The 15,931-nt window shown below is 44.5% G+C and overlaps 1 non-coding gene across 1 annotated transcript; it reads right to left on the reverse strand.

Annotated features, from left to right (window-relative positions):
• Window positions 1-10,564: 10,564 nt before the first annotated feature.
• trnaq-cug (transfer RNA glutamine (anticodon CUG)) lies at window positions 10,565-10,636 on the reverse strand. The gene has a single exon. It is a non-coding gene; the product is annotated as a tRNA-Gln (tRNA).
• Window positions 10,637-15,931: the final 5,295 nt, after the last annotated feature.

The raw sequence follows: 15,931 nt of genomic DNA on the forward strand, positions 1-15,931 counted from the left end.
TCTGTCTCTGACAGAGCAGCAGTGTATGTGGACTGTCCTGCTGGCACTCTGTCCTTCTACAGAGTCTCCTCTGACACACTGATCCACCTCCACACCTTCAGCACCACATTCACTCAGCCTCTACATGCTGGGTTCTGGTTGTTTCCTGGTTCCTCAGTGAGTCTGTGCTGTGTGTAGAAGCAGAGTGTGTGGAAGTGACAGCAGCTTCAACTTTGTGCTTTAAATGTTGATGATGTTTCACTTTCATTTGAATCACTGACTGTGATTTCAGGTCAGAACATGTTTTTGTCTTAGAAGCAGTGAAATGAAGAATGTGAAGCTGAATTTATGATCATGAACTTAGACATGTCCTCACAAATGAAACCCTTACATTAAGAAATGCATGATTCCATGTTGTTATGGCTCTGATATTAAAATGTAGTATTATAATAGGAGTTAATGGACCTAAGTGGAAAACACCATTTAAAACTGCTGCAATACAAACACTAATAACTCCAACTCAATATTTTGGATAAACTTTGACATGACAGATATGAAATAATGCCTGAGCCTCCCAACTTGTAAAATAACTTGTTTTGTGCATTTTTACATGAAATATTTGCATCATGCAATCTAACTTGCATCATGCAATGATTTCATGTTTGGTAGTTCTGAGCAGTCCTGAAGTTGTTCCACATATTGATGCAGAAAAATATGAATCTGTTCAGTTTTTAGAGCAGTTTTTAGAAGCGGACATTTTTGTCCCTGATGACACAAATGGGACGGTCTGGCCTTCAAAGCACTTCCTGATTGTGGCCTTCCTGTTCTCACTTCAGTGAATGAATTATGGTTTTGTATTTTCATTGGTCAACAGTGGTGGAATTGTAACCTTTTAAATGGGATTCTGTTTGGTTACCATAGAAACCACTGAGGAGGCACTGATGGCTGTGGGGCTGTCACACATTACTAATATTTAAGCTGAACCCAGCTACAGAACCTATTAAAATTTTACAGTAAAAAGCCCAATTTCAAAAATGTATCCTTGAGATAATATTAAAGGGTTGAATCACAATGATGTGACCAATGACCATGTGACCAATAAAGGCTCACACAAGCGCGTTCCTTATGCAGCAGCATATGCATGCGCACCAACGAGAGGTCTTAATCGCCCTCACCAGTTCGCGCTCAAAGTTGGAGCTCGAGTTGGAGCTCTCTACAGAGGTCAGTTATTATGGTAAGCCCCTTAAATATTGTTACCTGGAATGTTAAGGGTCTGAACCATCCTGAGGAAAAAGGCTCTTATTCATCTGAAACATAAACGGGTAAAAAATCTACAATACACACTACAATAAACCCTGGTTCACAGCTAAACTCAGACAGCTGAGGCTAGAGAAGGAGGCCGCTTTCAGAAGTGGGGACAGAGACTGCTACAAACAGGCCAAGTACAGGTTTAGCAAGGAGGTGAGAAGTGCTAAATCACTGTACTCTGAGAAAATCCAGCAGCAGTTCTCTGCTAACGACTCTGCCTTTGTGTGGAAAGGACTGAGGCAGATCACCAACTACAAGCCCAAAGCCCCCCACTCAGCTGACGACCTGCAATTAGCCAACAGTCTGAACGAGTTCTACTGCCGCTTTGATGGACTATCAGCCAGCCCTGACACCTCTCCACACACCTCTCCACACCCCATCAACACGGACATCCACATCAAAGATACCCCATCAGAGTCCTCCTTGGCCCCCTCCTCCTCCCCCTCAACTGCCCTCTCAATCCTGGAGGAGGATGTTAACAGGCTGTTCAGGAGACTGAACCCCCGCAAGGCTCCTGGACCTGATGGTGTGTCCCCCTCCTCCCTAAGACACTGTGCAGATGAGCTGACTCCAGTGCTCACAGACATCTTTAACACCTCTCTGGAGTCATGCCATGTGCCAGCCTGCTTCAAATCCTCCACCATTGTTCCAGTTCCCAAGAAACCAAGGATCACTGGTCTTAATGACTACAGACCTGTGGCACTGACGTCTGTAGTCATGAAGTCCTTTGAGCGCCTGGTACTGTCCCACCTCAAGACCATCACAGCCCCCCTCCTGGACCCCCTGCAGTTCGCCTACAGAGCTAACAGATCTGTGGACGATGCTGTCAACCTGGCTCTTCACTACATCCTGCAGCATCTGGACTCCCCGGGAACCTATGCTAGGATCCTGTTTGTGGACTTCAGCTCTGCTTTCAACACAATCCGCCCAGCTCTCCTCCAAGACAAGCTGTCCCTGCTGCATGTTCCAGACTCCATCTGCCGGTGGATCACTGACTTCCTGACAGACAGGAGACAGCATGTGAGGCTGGGGACGAATGTCTCGAAAACAAGGACCATCAGCACCGGTACCCCCCAAGGCTGTGTACTTTCCCCTCTGCTCTTCTCCCTGTACACCAACTGCTGCACCTCCAGCCACCAGTCTGTCAAGCTGATTAAGTTTGCTGACGACACCACCCTCATTGGACTCATCTCAGACGGGGATGAGTCTGCCTACAGGATGGAGGTGGATCGTCTGGTGTCCTGGTGTGCTGACAACAACCTGGAGCTGAATGCCCAGAAGACAGTGGAGATGACAGTAGACTTTCGGAAAGTGCCAGCTCCATCACCCCCCCCCTCACCCTGACAGACACCTCCATCTCCACAGTGGACTCTTTCCGCTTCCTGGGTACCACCATCACCCAGGACCTCAAGTGGGAGCTCACCATCAGCTCCCTCATCAAAAAGGCCCAGCAGAGGATGTACTTCCTGCGGCAGCTGAGGAAACTCAAGGTGCCAGCCAGGATGATGGTTCAGTTCTACACGGCCATCATTGAGTCCATCCTCACCTCCTCCATCACAGTGTGGTACGCTGGGGCCACTGCCAGGGACAGGCACAGACTGCAGCGTGTTGTGCGCTCTGCTGAGAAGGTGATCGGCTGCAGCCTGCCATCTATCGAGGACCTGTACGTCTCCAGGACTCTGAGGCGTGCAGGTCGGATCACAGCTGACCCTTCTCACCCTGGACACGGACTCTTTGAGCCACTCCCCTCAGGCAAGAGGTTACGGTCCATTCGGACCAGAACCTCACGCCACAAGAACAGCTTCTTCCCCTCTGCTGTTGGACTGTTAAACTGTAATTAATGCACTGCTCTGCACTGTCTTCAGAAGGTCACTTTAGTATAGTCACTGCACAATGACGACTATTTGCACTGTTTACTCCATCTTGCACTACTTGCACACGAGTACCACCTCACCGATCCATGTGGTACCTGTTACATTATTACATTATTACACTGTTCCATTCGATCATATAAGGGTCTATGTTTACCATTTCATCTGCACAGTATTTTATGTTCTGTTCATTGTATGTCTGTTACGCCATGTCTGTCATGTAAATTTAGCCTTACTTTAGTTTATTTACTTAATTTTATCTTAGTTTTTATCTTATTGCATGTTAATTGTCATATGTTCTTTGTATGCACCAATCACTAAGGCAAATTCCTAGTAATGTGAACCCCCTTCACTTACATGGCAATAAACATGATTCTGATTCTGATTCTGATTCTGAGCCATCATCCCATTTACCCAGCCGTACCTCAGTATTCTTTATTTAATCATTAAAATGTACATTTTCTTCCAGCAAGCACTCCAGAAGGCTCAGAAGGAATTAGCAGAAACCCAGCGCATTCTGGATGATGACAGAAAAAAGAGGGGGCTATTGCTGATTTGCAGGCCAAGTACCAGGACAGTTTGGCTAAGAAGAAAGAGCTTGACAGCAAGTATCAACTGTGTGAGGCGCGTCTCGACCGAGCAGACACGGTCAGAAAGAGCAATGAAATTCGATAAGGATTCAGGAACACTACACACAGTAGCAGAAAAAAATGAAACTACACAGATACTGTATACACATAGTGGTACGCTGTTTACAGTGAAGTACATTCTATAAACGTAAACCAGTTAAATGTAATGTATGTGTAAAATGTTAACAAGGTTAGTACTGCTCAAAAACATGGGAACACTAAAATAACACCTCCTAGATCTTAATGAATGAAATATTCCAGGTGAAAATCTTCATTCAAGTAGAATATGTTGACAACAAAATAACATAAGAATGATCAATGTAAATCAAAGTGGAAAATCAAATCACAGGCTGATCCAACTTGAGTGGAAATTGTCAATGTCAAAATGAGACTCAGTAGTGTGTGGCCTCCACGTGGGCTTAGGACCTCCCTGGCATCTCATCCGGGTACCTAATAGCAGTCAGGGTACAAATATCTACTCTAAATACTCTACACAATAACTTTATGCAAGTCATACAATTATTTAATTTTTCCATCATGATGATCTGCAGCTTATAGGTAGTCTGGCAGATAAAAAAGTGCGTTGGGAGGAAACAGTCCAACATGTGGATAACATGGCCAATAATGTAGCAGGTGATATGCTTCTATCTGCTGGATACATAGTATACCTGGGACCCTTTACTGTAAGTTTGTTGTACCTTAGTGTGGCATATTGAAAATGTTTCTCTACAGTATATGTGCATATTTCAATGTATGCCTTTGTCTCTGTCCATGTGCCTGCATAATTGAATATATTTGTGATGGCCACAGCAGCATTTCTTTGTATTTTATTTCAGCGAGAGTACAGGTCAGCCATGGTAGATGAGTGGCTTCACTGTTTCCAACAGATGAGTGTTCCACACACTGATTGGGACAATCTCATCAACACCCTTGAAGATCCTGACAAGATCTGCTCCTGGCAGGTCAGAGGCTCGTCATTGCTGACCTTCAGGGCTGAAGACAGATTTAATTTGGGCTGATACATAAGGATGTTTTTTTCATGCCTTCTACAACACTGGCCGACTCAAATGGCCGTTATGTTATTGTGACTGGCAAACTCTTTAATCTCAAAGTTATTTTAGCTAATATATATATATATATATATATATATATGCTCCAAATTTTGATGACCCACAGTTTTTCTCCCGCATCATTAAATTGATCCCTTGTTTAAATTCACACCTGCTCATTCTGGGGGGAGATTTGAATCTGTGTCTGGACCCAGGGATGGATCGGTCATCGGTTAGGCCTGGTTATCCCATATCAAAATCTGCCTCTTGTCTAGAGACATTTCTTTCAAACTATGGTATCTCAGACATCTGGCGTTTTTTTCATCCACAGCACAAGAAATATTCTTTTTTCTCCCATGCTCATCAAACGTACAGTAGAATTGACTATTTCTTCTTCAGATATTCTTTCATGTGAATATCAACCTATAGTAGTTTCTGATCATGCCCCTCTTCTACTCAAATTGAATATCACTGACACCAGGACTCCCACTCAAATCTGGAGGTTTAACTCTCTCTTATTATCGGATGAAGAATTTGTGCGTTTTCTTTCAGATCAAATTTCCTTATATTTAGATATTAATATGACACCAGATGTTTCTGTTTTGACTGTTTGGGAAGCCCTTAAGGCATACTTGAGAGGCCAGGTAATATCTTTTGTGGCTAAAAAGAAAAGAGATTCTAAATGAAAACAAATGGAGCTGGAAAGACAAATAGCTGACTTGGATAACAGACATTCACAAAGTCCTTCTCCTGATCTATACAAACAACGACTTCAGCTTGGTGCAGATCAAGAGACCCTCAGCCTCCCTAGAAGCAACCTCACTCATGCCCCCTCGCTGGGAGTGATGCAGCCACAGGTTGTGTGTGTCTGTGTGTCATGGGGTGTTTAAAGCAGGTGGAGGTGAGTAGGAGAGAGAGGCAGGCCTCCACAGAGCAAGTGTGCAGGCCTGGAAGAGAAAAACAGCTCACGTCAAGAAAAGAATCAGATGTCAGACAGTCGGATCTTCCTCTGTGACACCTTTAACATCATATCAGAAATCTCTGTCTGCTTCTGGTACATGCAGCTGATCACCAGCAGGGGGCTGTTCTGTGTGTTAGAAATGCATGAATAAACAGCAGCTTCATGTTGATGCAGGACGTATGAGGTCGGAACACTGATGAGATGAAAAGATTCAGAGGAAAAGGCAGAAAGAGGACACACAGAGGGTGACATGGGTCACAGAGCGCTGCTGCTGTTTGTGTCTCTCTGGAGCTCCGGTAGGACTCTGCTGCCATGACGATGTCTTTATAAGAGCTGGAAGAAGAGTGAGTGTGTGTGTGTTTATATTTGTTTTCTTCACTGACAATCTTATTACGGATAATGCTACTAAGGATCACAGTGGAATTAGTCTGATTGTTTTTAAAGTTGTTATTATAGCAGTTTATGTTCACTGTGTATGCAAGTCCACACTGGATGTTCCTTTTTTAGGGTTAACATTTATGGAGCTCCGAAAGGGACATTTGCAATTTATTTATTTATATTTCATGCTGTATTTATTTCATCCCTAATATGCAAATCTCCTCTTAAGATACAAATCATAAAGCACACAGTCCTTCTCTGGATAACTACAAACTTGACTACATCCAGTGGTTAAACAGACTGAGCCCTGTTGTTGCTGCTGTCAGCTACAAGGAGACATAAACACAGCGTCAACTGAACCAATATGAATTAAAATGGAGGAAAACTTTATTTGACCCACAAAGCAGAAATTAAATCAATACATGTACAGTGGGGAAAAAAAGTATTTAGTCAGCCACCAATTGTGCAAGTTCTCCTATTTAAAAAGATGAGAGAGCCCTGTAATTTTCATCACAGGTATACCTCAACTATGAGAGACAAAATGAGAAACAAAAATCCAGAAACTCACATTGTAGGATTTTTAAAGAATTTATTTGCAAATTATGGTGGAAAATAAGTATTTGGTCAATAACAAAATGTCATCTCAATACTTTGTTATATACCCTTTGTTGGCAATGACAGAGGTCAAACGTTTTCTGTAAGTCTTCACAAGGTTTTCACACACTTTTGCTGGTATTTTGGCCCATTCCTCCATGCAGATCTCCTCTAGAGCAGTAATGTTTTGGGGCTGACGCTGGGTAACACAGACTTTCAACTCCCTCCAAAGATTTTCTATGGGGTTGAGATCTGGAGACTGGCTAGGCCACTCCAGGACCTTGCAATGCTTCTTACGAAGCCACTCCTTTGTTGCCCGGGCGGTGTGTTTGGGATCATTGTCATGTTGAAAGACCCAGCCACGTTTCATCTTCAATGCTCTTGCTGATGGAAGGAGGTTTTCACTCAAAATCTCACGATACATGGCCCCATTCATTCTTTCATTTACACGGATCAGTCGTCCAGGTCCCTTTGGAGAAAAACAGCCCCAAAGCATGATGTTTCCACCCCCATGCTTCACAGTAGGTATGGTGTTCTTCGGATGCAACTCAGCATTCTTTCTCCTCCAAACACGACAAGTTGAGTTTTTACCAAAAGTTCTATTTTGGTTTCATCTGACCATATGACATTCTCCCAATCCTCTTCTGGATCATCCAAATGCTCTCTAGCAAACTTCAAACGGGCCTGGATATGTACTGGTTTAAGCAGGGGGACACGTCTGGCACTGCAGGATTTGAGTCCCTGGCGGCGCAGTGTGTTACTGATGGTAGCTTTTGTTACTTTGGTCCCAGCTCTCCGGAGGTCATTCACTAGGTCCCCCCGTGTGGTTCTGGGATTTTTGCTCACAGTTCTGGTGATCATTTTGACCCCACGGGATGAGATCTTGCGTGGAGCCCCAGATCGAGGGAGATTATCAGTGGTCTTGTATGTCTTCCATTTTCTAATAATTGCTCCCACAGTTGATTTCTTCACACCAAGCTGCTTACCTATTGCAGATTCAGTCTTCCCAGCCTGGTGCAGGTCTACAATTTTGTTTCTGGTGTCCTTTGACAGCTCTTTGGTCTTGGCCATAGTGGAGTTTGGAGTGTGACTGTTTGAGGTTGTGGACAGGTGTCTTTTATACTGATAACGACTCCAAACAGATGCCATTAATACAGGTAACGAGTGGAGGACAGAGGAGCCTCTTAAAGAAAAAGTTACAGGTCTGTGAGAGCCAGAAATCTTGCTTGTTTGTAGGTGACCAAATACTTCTTTTACTGAGGAATTTACCAATTAATTCATTAAAAATCCTACAATGTGATTTTCTACATTTTCTTTTCTTATTTTGTCTCTCATAGTTCAGGTATACATATGATGAAAATTACAGGCCTCTCTCATCTTTTTAAGTGGGAGAACTTGCACAATTGGTGGCTGACTAAATACTTTTTTTCCCCACTGTAACATTCAATGAAAACATGTGGCAATAAATGAATGACTAATATGCCACCATATGAACGATCTGGCACCGCCTGGCTGCGGCTCCAAGCAGATGAAGGGAGGTTGGTGAGAGGTGATGAGGGTGATGAAGATGATGATCTGTTCTTATTGAGGGTGATGAAGATGATGATCTGTTCTTATTGAGGGTGATGAAGATGATGATCTGTTCTTATTGAGGGTGATGAAGATGATGATCTGTTCTTATTGTCTAAACAGGAACAGTTGAAGCACAGCTTGCAGCCCCTGTATCTCAGGCTTCTCAGCTTCTCTTCGGATGTTTGGACGTTTCTGCTGGAACCTCTCATTTAATGACTCACATTTAGAACTTTTGACTTTATGTGGAGGAGGGATTGATTTTGGAATGAGGATGCTTCAACACTTCAGGACTGCTTTGAAGTGACTGACTGGCGGGCACTCTGTGAACCCCACAGCCAGGACATTGATGAGATCACAGAGTGCATAACTGGATACATAAACTTCTGTGTGGACAGTGTTGTTCCAGTTAGGACAGTGAATTGTTACCCCAACAACAAGCCATGCTAAGGACATTAAAGCCATTTTAAACAGAAAAAAGAAGGCATTCAAAGCGGGCGACAGGCAGGAGGTGCGAGCTACACAGAAGGACCTGAGAATAAAAATCAGGGAGGCCAAGGAGAAGTACAGGAGGAAGCTGGAGTGGAAACTTCAGCAAAACAACACAAGAGAGGTGTGGAGTGGCATGAGGACCATCACTGGTTACAGGTGGAGCAGCAGGGGTGGAGTTAATGGCAGTGTGCAAAGGGCCAATGAGCTGAATCAGTTTTTTTAGTGACCCCAGTTCACCCTGCTAACGACTCTTCAGCAGCTGAGCGACAACGACCAGCCACGTCACCCGCCCTCTCTTCTCCCACAGCTCATCCACATGGCCCTGCTCGCACCTCGTCCTCAGACCCCTCGGCTGACAGTCATCACCTGGGAGTTACTGGTTCCCCACCTCCACCGATCACCTTCACCACAGAGCAGGTGAGAAGACAGGAAGTCATTCCGGCCCGTCTCTATCAAACTACTGAACTCTGAACTGTAACAGTCACTCAGACACTGTACATTCATACTGGTACATTCATGTCAGGCTCTTTACTGTGTAAAGGTTTTTACACAATAGTAAATATGTTCTTTAGATACAACTCAGGGATTTCAATATTTATTATATATTTCTATTTCATATTTCAGTTTTCTTTTCTTCTATTTGTCTGTAACAAACAAGAATTTCCCCTCGGGGATAAAAAAAAGTAATTTCTGATTCTGTAACCTGCGATTCCACCACTAGATGTGAGCATTGCACAGCATTGGTGGTTCAGTTCAGATTGAGAGAATGCAAAGAGTGTGTGAAGATGTCATCAAAGCAGAAGCTGGCTGCTTGGAAGAATGTCAAACATCAAACATATTCTGCTTGGTTTAACACTTTGTGTTCACTACATCATTCCACATGTGTTCCTTCATAGCTCTGATGTCTTCAGGATGAATCTACAATGTAGAAAGTCATAAAAACAAAGACAAACCACTGAGTGACTTTTGACTGGTACATTTAAAATGTCACCATATGTCCTAACCAGCAGGGGGAGCACTGATCATAAACTCTCTGTCTCACATGTTATTGTCATGTGTTTTTATGGACGATGATGCTGACTGTTGTTTTCTTGCTTCTCTCTGTAAACAGCTTGTAAACAGCAGCTTCCCTGAGGGGAAACTCAGCTAATAAATGATGCTGTAACCTCTGGGACTTGATCTGCTGGGTGGGAGTCCACTACATTATCCATCCATCCTCATCCATCCAGCTGAGATACTGAATGTGGGTTTTCATTGGTTGTCCGTTATAACCATCAAAATTAAAATAAATAAACACTTGAAATATTTCAGTCTGTGTGGAATGAATGTTTGCATTATACAGCTTTCACTTTTTGAATGGAATTACTGAAATAAATCAACCTTCTGATGATATTATAATTATATGACCAGCACCTGTAGTGGTGTTTTGTTGCAGCCTGTGGGGTCACCATAGAAACAAAGCTATTTTATTTTGCTTAGAGAGCACTTGAGAGCACTCCCTAATACTTGTTCTTGTTTCCTGAATAATGAGTACTAGCAGGACATACCAGCATGGACAGCAGAGGATTCCATGTTATAACTGGATCATCCAGCACAAGCAGCAGGATTCAGCACCACAGCCTCCTTCATGGCCTTCGGTCCATTAATGACTACAGCTGGACCAATGAACAGACTGTGGACTTCTCCATAGACTTAACTGTGTAGAAAGGACACCAGGATAACTGTTGAAACAAAAGGTTCCACTGAGATTTGAACTCAGATCACTGGATTCAGAGTCCAGAGTGCTAACCATTACACCATGGAACCGCCTCTGTGAGTAAACCAGACTGGAGAACCAGAGACCTGTCTTGTCCAGATGGTCTGTCTTTCCAGAAATGGAGTCTGTCAGTGGTTAAAATGAGTGAACTGATGTCCAGGTGTAGAACAAAGGAGCTCCTGCTAGCAGTGGTGCAGTTTGTACCTACCAGCTTCAAATGAAGACAGAAGTGTCCTCTGATGACTCACACAGCACTACAGTAGATCCTTAATCAATCAGCGCTCATGCTAACAGCTAACAGCTCAATGTCCTTACTGCAGATATGTTCTTTGACAGTGATGTGTCCAGGATTACACCATCTATCATTGTTGATGAAGATTCTCAGTCATCCAGGTCATCATACGTAGAGAAGATTGAAGCAAGGTGTCTGGACTTGTAGAGTTTTCTAGAAGACGTTTCGCTGCTCATCCAAGCAGCTTCATCATTTCTAACTGTTTGGTGGGGAAACATGGTTTATATGTGGTTACAGACCTATGTGGGTGGGTCTGGGTAAAACTTAAAAAAACCTTACAAACAATAGCACTAAATGTTTCCATACTTACCTGTGATGTTCTGGCTGACTGGTCCAGGTGTGTCTAACGACTGGCTAACGACTATGAAACTGCCGGAGGGGGACTGGTTGACAGCCCTTTGTTCTTACTGTGAGTATGTGCAAACTTCCTGGGAATGGATGGAATCACTGCATTGTATGTGGTAGAAAGATGATGTCTGAGGCCACCACCTCTGTTAAGGGAAGGTTTTTCCAGCTTAACATAGATGGCTTCCTTGACTCCTCTTTCATACCACCTTTCCTCCCTGTCTAAAATGTGAACGTTGTTGTCCTCAAAGGAGTGTCCTTTGTCTTTGAGGTGGAGGAGGTGAACAGCTGAGTCTTGTCCTGAGGAGGTGGCTCTCCTGTGCTGAGCCATTCTTCTGTGGAGTGGTTGTTTAGTTTCTCCAATGTACAGATCAGAGCATTCCTCACTGCACTGGACTGCATATATCACATTGCTGTGTTTCTTCCTGGGAATCTTATCCTTCGGGTGAACCAGTCTCTGTCTCAGTGTTGTCATAGGTTTGAAATGGACTGGGATGTCATGGTTGTTGAAGATCCTGCGGAGTTTCTCTGATACTCCTGACACATATGGAATGGAGATGTTCTTTCTCCGCCTGGTGTTGTCCTTCTTCTTGTTGTTGGGGGGTCTTGTTTTTGTGGCTTTGATGAGTGCCCACTTCGGGTAGCCACATGTTTGCAGGGCCTTCCTGATGTGGTGTTGCTCCTTCTTCTGAGCTGGTGGGTACAGTTTGTGCTCTGTGCTGCAGGGTCCTGATGACTCCCAGTTTGTGTTCCAGTGGGTGGTGTGAATCAAACAACAGGTAAAGGTCCGTGTGTGTGGGTTTCCTGTACACTTCCACATTGAGGCTCCTGTCCTCCTCAATATGTACTGTGCAGTCCAAGAAGACCAGATTGTTGTCCTTGGTGTCCTCGCGAGTGAACTTGATGTTGTTATCCACTGCGTTGATGTGTTCTGTGAACCGTTCCACTTCGTTGGTCTTGATTTTGACCCAGGTGTCATCCACATATCTAAACCAGTGGGTGGGGGTGGTTCCAGGATAGGAACTCAGGGCTCTTCTCTCCACTTCTTCCATGTAGAGGTTGGCCACAATAGGAGACACAGGTGATCCCATCGCACAGCCGTGCTTCTGTCTGTAAAAGTTCCCATTGTACTGGAAATAAGTGGTGGTCAGGCAGAGGTCCAGCAGGTCACAGATGTGGTCTGGCGTTAGGTTGGTTCTCTCCTTGAGTGTGCTGTCTTGTGTGAGGCACATCCTTACCATCTCTGTGGCTTCTGATGTAGGGATGCAGGTGAACAAGGAGGTGACATCAAATGAGACCATGGTGTCATCTGGGTCCATTTGGATCTTCTCCACCTTGTTCACAAAGTCCTGCGAGTTGTGAATGTGATGTGGTGTGTCACCTACCAGTGGTGTCAGGAGTTCAGCCAAGTGCTTAGCCACGTTGTATGTGACTGAGTTTGTGCTGCTGACGATGGGTCTGAGGGGGACTCCTTCCTTGTGTATCTTGGGGAGTCCATACAGGCGTGGAGTGGCTTCCCCAGGATACAGTCGAAAGTAGAGCTTGCGGTTGATGATTTGGTCCTTCTCCAGTTTTTGTAGGTAGCTGACTAGTTTCTTCTTGTAGTTTCCGGTGGGGTCCCTCTTCAGTGTCTCATATGTGGCTGTGTCACTGAGGAGTTCTGTCACTTTGGCGTGGTAGTCCTGTGCACCACTGTGCATCTTCCTTTGTCTGCTGATAAGATGGTAATGTCCCGGTCCTTTTGTAGTGCAATCAGGGCCTTCCTTTCATCACTGGAGAGGTTGGATGGCGGTGCTTTAGCAGTGGAGAGTGTGGCTGTGACCTTCAAGCGGAGTTGCTCAGCTTCTGTGTCTGTCAGGTTGTTGTTCTTGATGGCTGACTCTGTGGCTGTGATGAGGTCCACCACTGGAATCTGCTCTGGCGAGATGGCAAAGTTGAGTCCTTTGGCCAACACATCTTTTTCCGGCTGGCTCAGTTGTCTGTCTGAAAGGTTCTTTACCCATTTGTCCTGGGTGTCCTGCTGTGGCAGTGAGTGGTCCTCCCTCCTCCATGTGTGAAGGTTAGCTGCATTTTTAACAGAGAAAACAGTTTTCAATTTATGGAATTTGCGTTTTTGTCGTTCCTTACCCCTGGTGTGCTGTGCCGTCTGGACTTTTTCAGTCAGTTTGATGACTTCATCCATGACTTCGCTGGGTAGGAGGGTGGCAAGCTGTGATCTTGTCTGCTTTGTGGTGACCATGAGAGTGTCTATGGTGAAGTTGATCTGTCTGATCCTTTCGTTGAGGAGTTGGTTCTGGGCTTTCTGCAGGATGGTGTCTGCTCTGTGGCCCTTGACAATGGATCCGAGACGTAGGCTGTTCGGGGTTAACTTTTCCTGTCTGCATCTCAGGCTGAAGCGTAGGTGGTCAACGCAGTGGATAACAACAAGTTCACTCGCGAGGACATCAGGGAGAACAATCTGGCCTTCTTGGACTGCACAGTACATATTGAGGAGGACAGGAGCCTCAACATGGAAGTGTACAGGAAACCCACACACACGGACCAGTACCTGTTGTTTGATTCACACCACCCACTGGAACACAAACTGGGAGTCATCAGGACCCTGCAGCACAGAGCACAAACTGTACTAACCAGCTCAGAGGGGAAGAAGAAGGAGCAACACCAATCAGGAAGGCCCTGCAAACCTGTGGCTACCCCAAGTGGGCACTCATCAAAGCCACTAAAACAAGACCCCCCAACAACAAGAAGAAGGACAACAACCGGCGGAGAAAGAACATCTCCATTCCATATGTGTCAGGAGTATCAGAGAAACTCTGCAGGATCTTCAACAACCATGACATCCCGGTCCACTTCAAACCGATGACAACACTGAGACAGAAACTGGTTCACCCGAAGGATAAGATTCCCAGGGAGAAACACAGCAATGTGATATATGCAGTCCAGTGCAGTGAGGAATGCTCTGATCTGTACATTGGAGAAACTAAACAACCACTCCACAGAAGAATGGCTCAGCACAGGAGAGCCACCTCCTCAGGACAAGACTCAGCTGTTCACCTCCACCTCAAAGAGAAAGGACACTCCTTTGAGGACAACAATGTTCACATTTTAGACAGAGAGGAAAGGTGGTTTGAAAGAGGAGTCAAGGAAGCATCTCTGTTAAGCTGGAAAAACCTTCCCTTAACAGAGGTGGTGGCCTCAGACATCATCTTTCTACCACATACAATGCAGGGATGCCATCCATTCCCAGGAAGTTTGCACATACTCACAGCAAGAACAAAGGGCTGTCAACCAGTCCACCTCTGGCAGTTTCATAGTCGTTAGCCAGTCGTTAGACACACCTGGCCCAGGCAGCCATGGAAACATTTAGTGCTATTGTTTGTGAGTTTTACCCAGACCCACCCACTGAGGTCTGCAACCACATATAAACCATGTTTCCCACCAAACAGAACTGATGAAGCTGCTTGGATGAGCAGAGAAACGTCTTCAAGAAAACTCTACAAGTCCAGATGCCTTGCTTCAATCTTCTCTACGTATTAACATATCATATTTTCACAGCAGTTTTAAGGTGTGTACATACTCCTAAAGGTTAAATTAAGAATTTTTGTTGGTGCAGTAGTCAGCGCGCATATGAGAGATATTCTCACTAACATACTGCAATGTAGATGTCTTTGTTAAAAAAGGACCATATTTCACTTGTTTGTGAGCAACCACAGCCGCAGTAGGCAGCGCGTCAGTCTCATAGGTTAAAAAGAGTAGTAGCCAGCACGTATATGAGACATATTGGCACTAACATGGGCACTGTATATGAAAAAAAGGCCTTAAACTTCCTGGTATTGTGTTCACAATGGTGGCATTGATCCCCAGCCTCTGTCACACAGTCTGTTCAGTGTGGGGCCCCTTAAGGTCTGTGTTCTACACATGCACAATGGGTAGGCAACCACCGGATTGTATAGTAAGCACTGACAGACACCTGCTTTTATGGTCATTTCCTCTGTAAATTAGCTTGTCGATGCTACTATGTAATATTATGTACCTGTAAATGGTGAGTGTGTGTACTCTTTATTCAATGCTGTCTCTAAAAGTTGTGCCACGTGTGAGGATTGAACTCACGACCTTCAGATTATGAGACTGACGCGCTGCCTACTGCGCCAACGAGGCCCAAAAAGTGGGATATATGGTCTTCTTTTTTTTTTTTTTTAAACAAAGATCTACAGCAGGGGTCTCAAACTCAACTTACCCGGGGGGGCGATGGGGGTCGAGGCTGGGTAAGGCTGGGCCGCATCAAGTATTCCACAAAAAAGCATTCAAATATTCCAAAATACAACTGGTCCGATCTTCTCAATCTTCCAGGTCAGAATAGGGATGCAAATTATCGAGGAATTCATTAATCGTAAATTGATATGCAGCGATTTCCCCTGTTTCACTAAGATTAAAAGCTAAACATTGTTTACTAAATAAAAACTGCATGTCATATTCCTTAATGAGTGATTTGCTGTACCATTGGGGTCAAACAGGCTGGTTTGTTTGTAGGTGATTTTGTGTTTACAGACGCAGAGCTAGCAAATTTTAAAAAGGCTCTATCTACTTGCTAAAGGTAAGATTTGACCAGTCAAGGATTCTAATGACTACATAACACATCCTTCATTACATAAACGTGTTGTAAACACATGTATTGAACATGTGTTTACAACACGTTTGTGATGAAGAT

Source organism: Parambassis ranga, unplaced genomic scaffold (genome assembly GCF_900634625.1).
Source record: "Parambassis ranga unplaced genomic scaffold, fParRan2.1 scaffold_24_arrow_ctg1, whole genome shotgun sequence".
NCBI lineage: Eukaryota > Metazoa > Chordata > Actinopteri > Ambassidae > Parambassis > Parambassis ranga.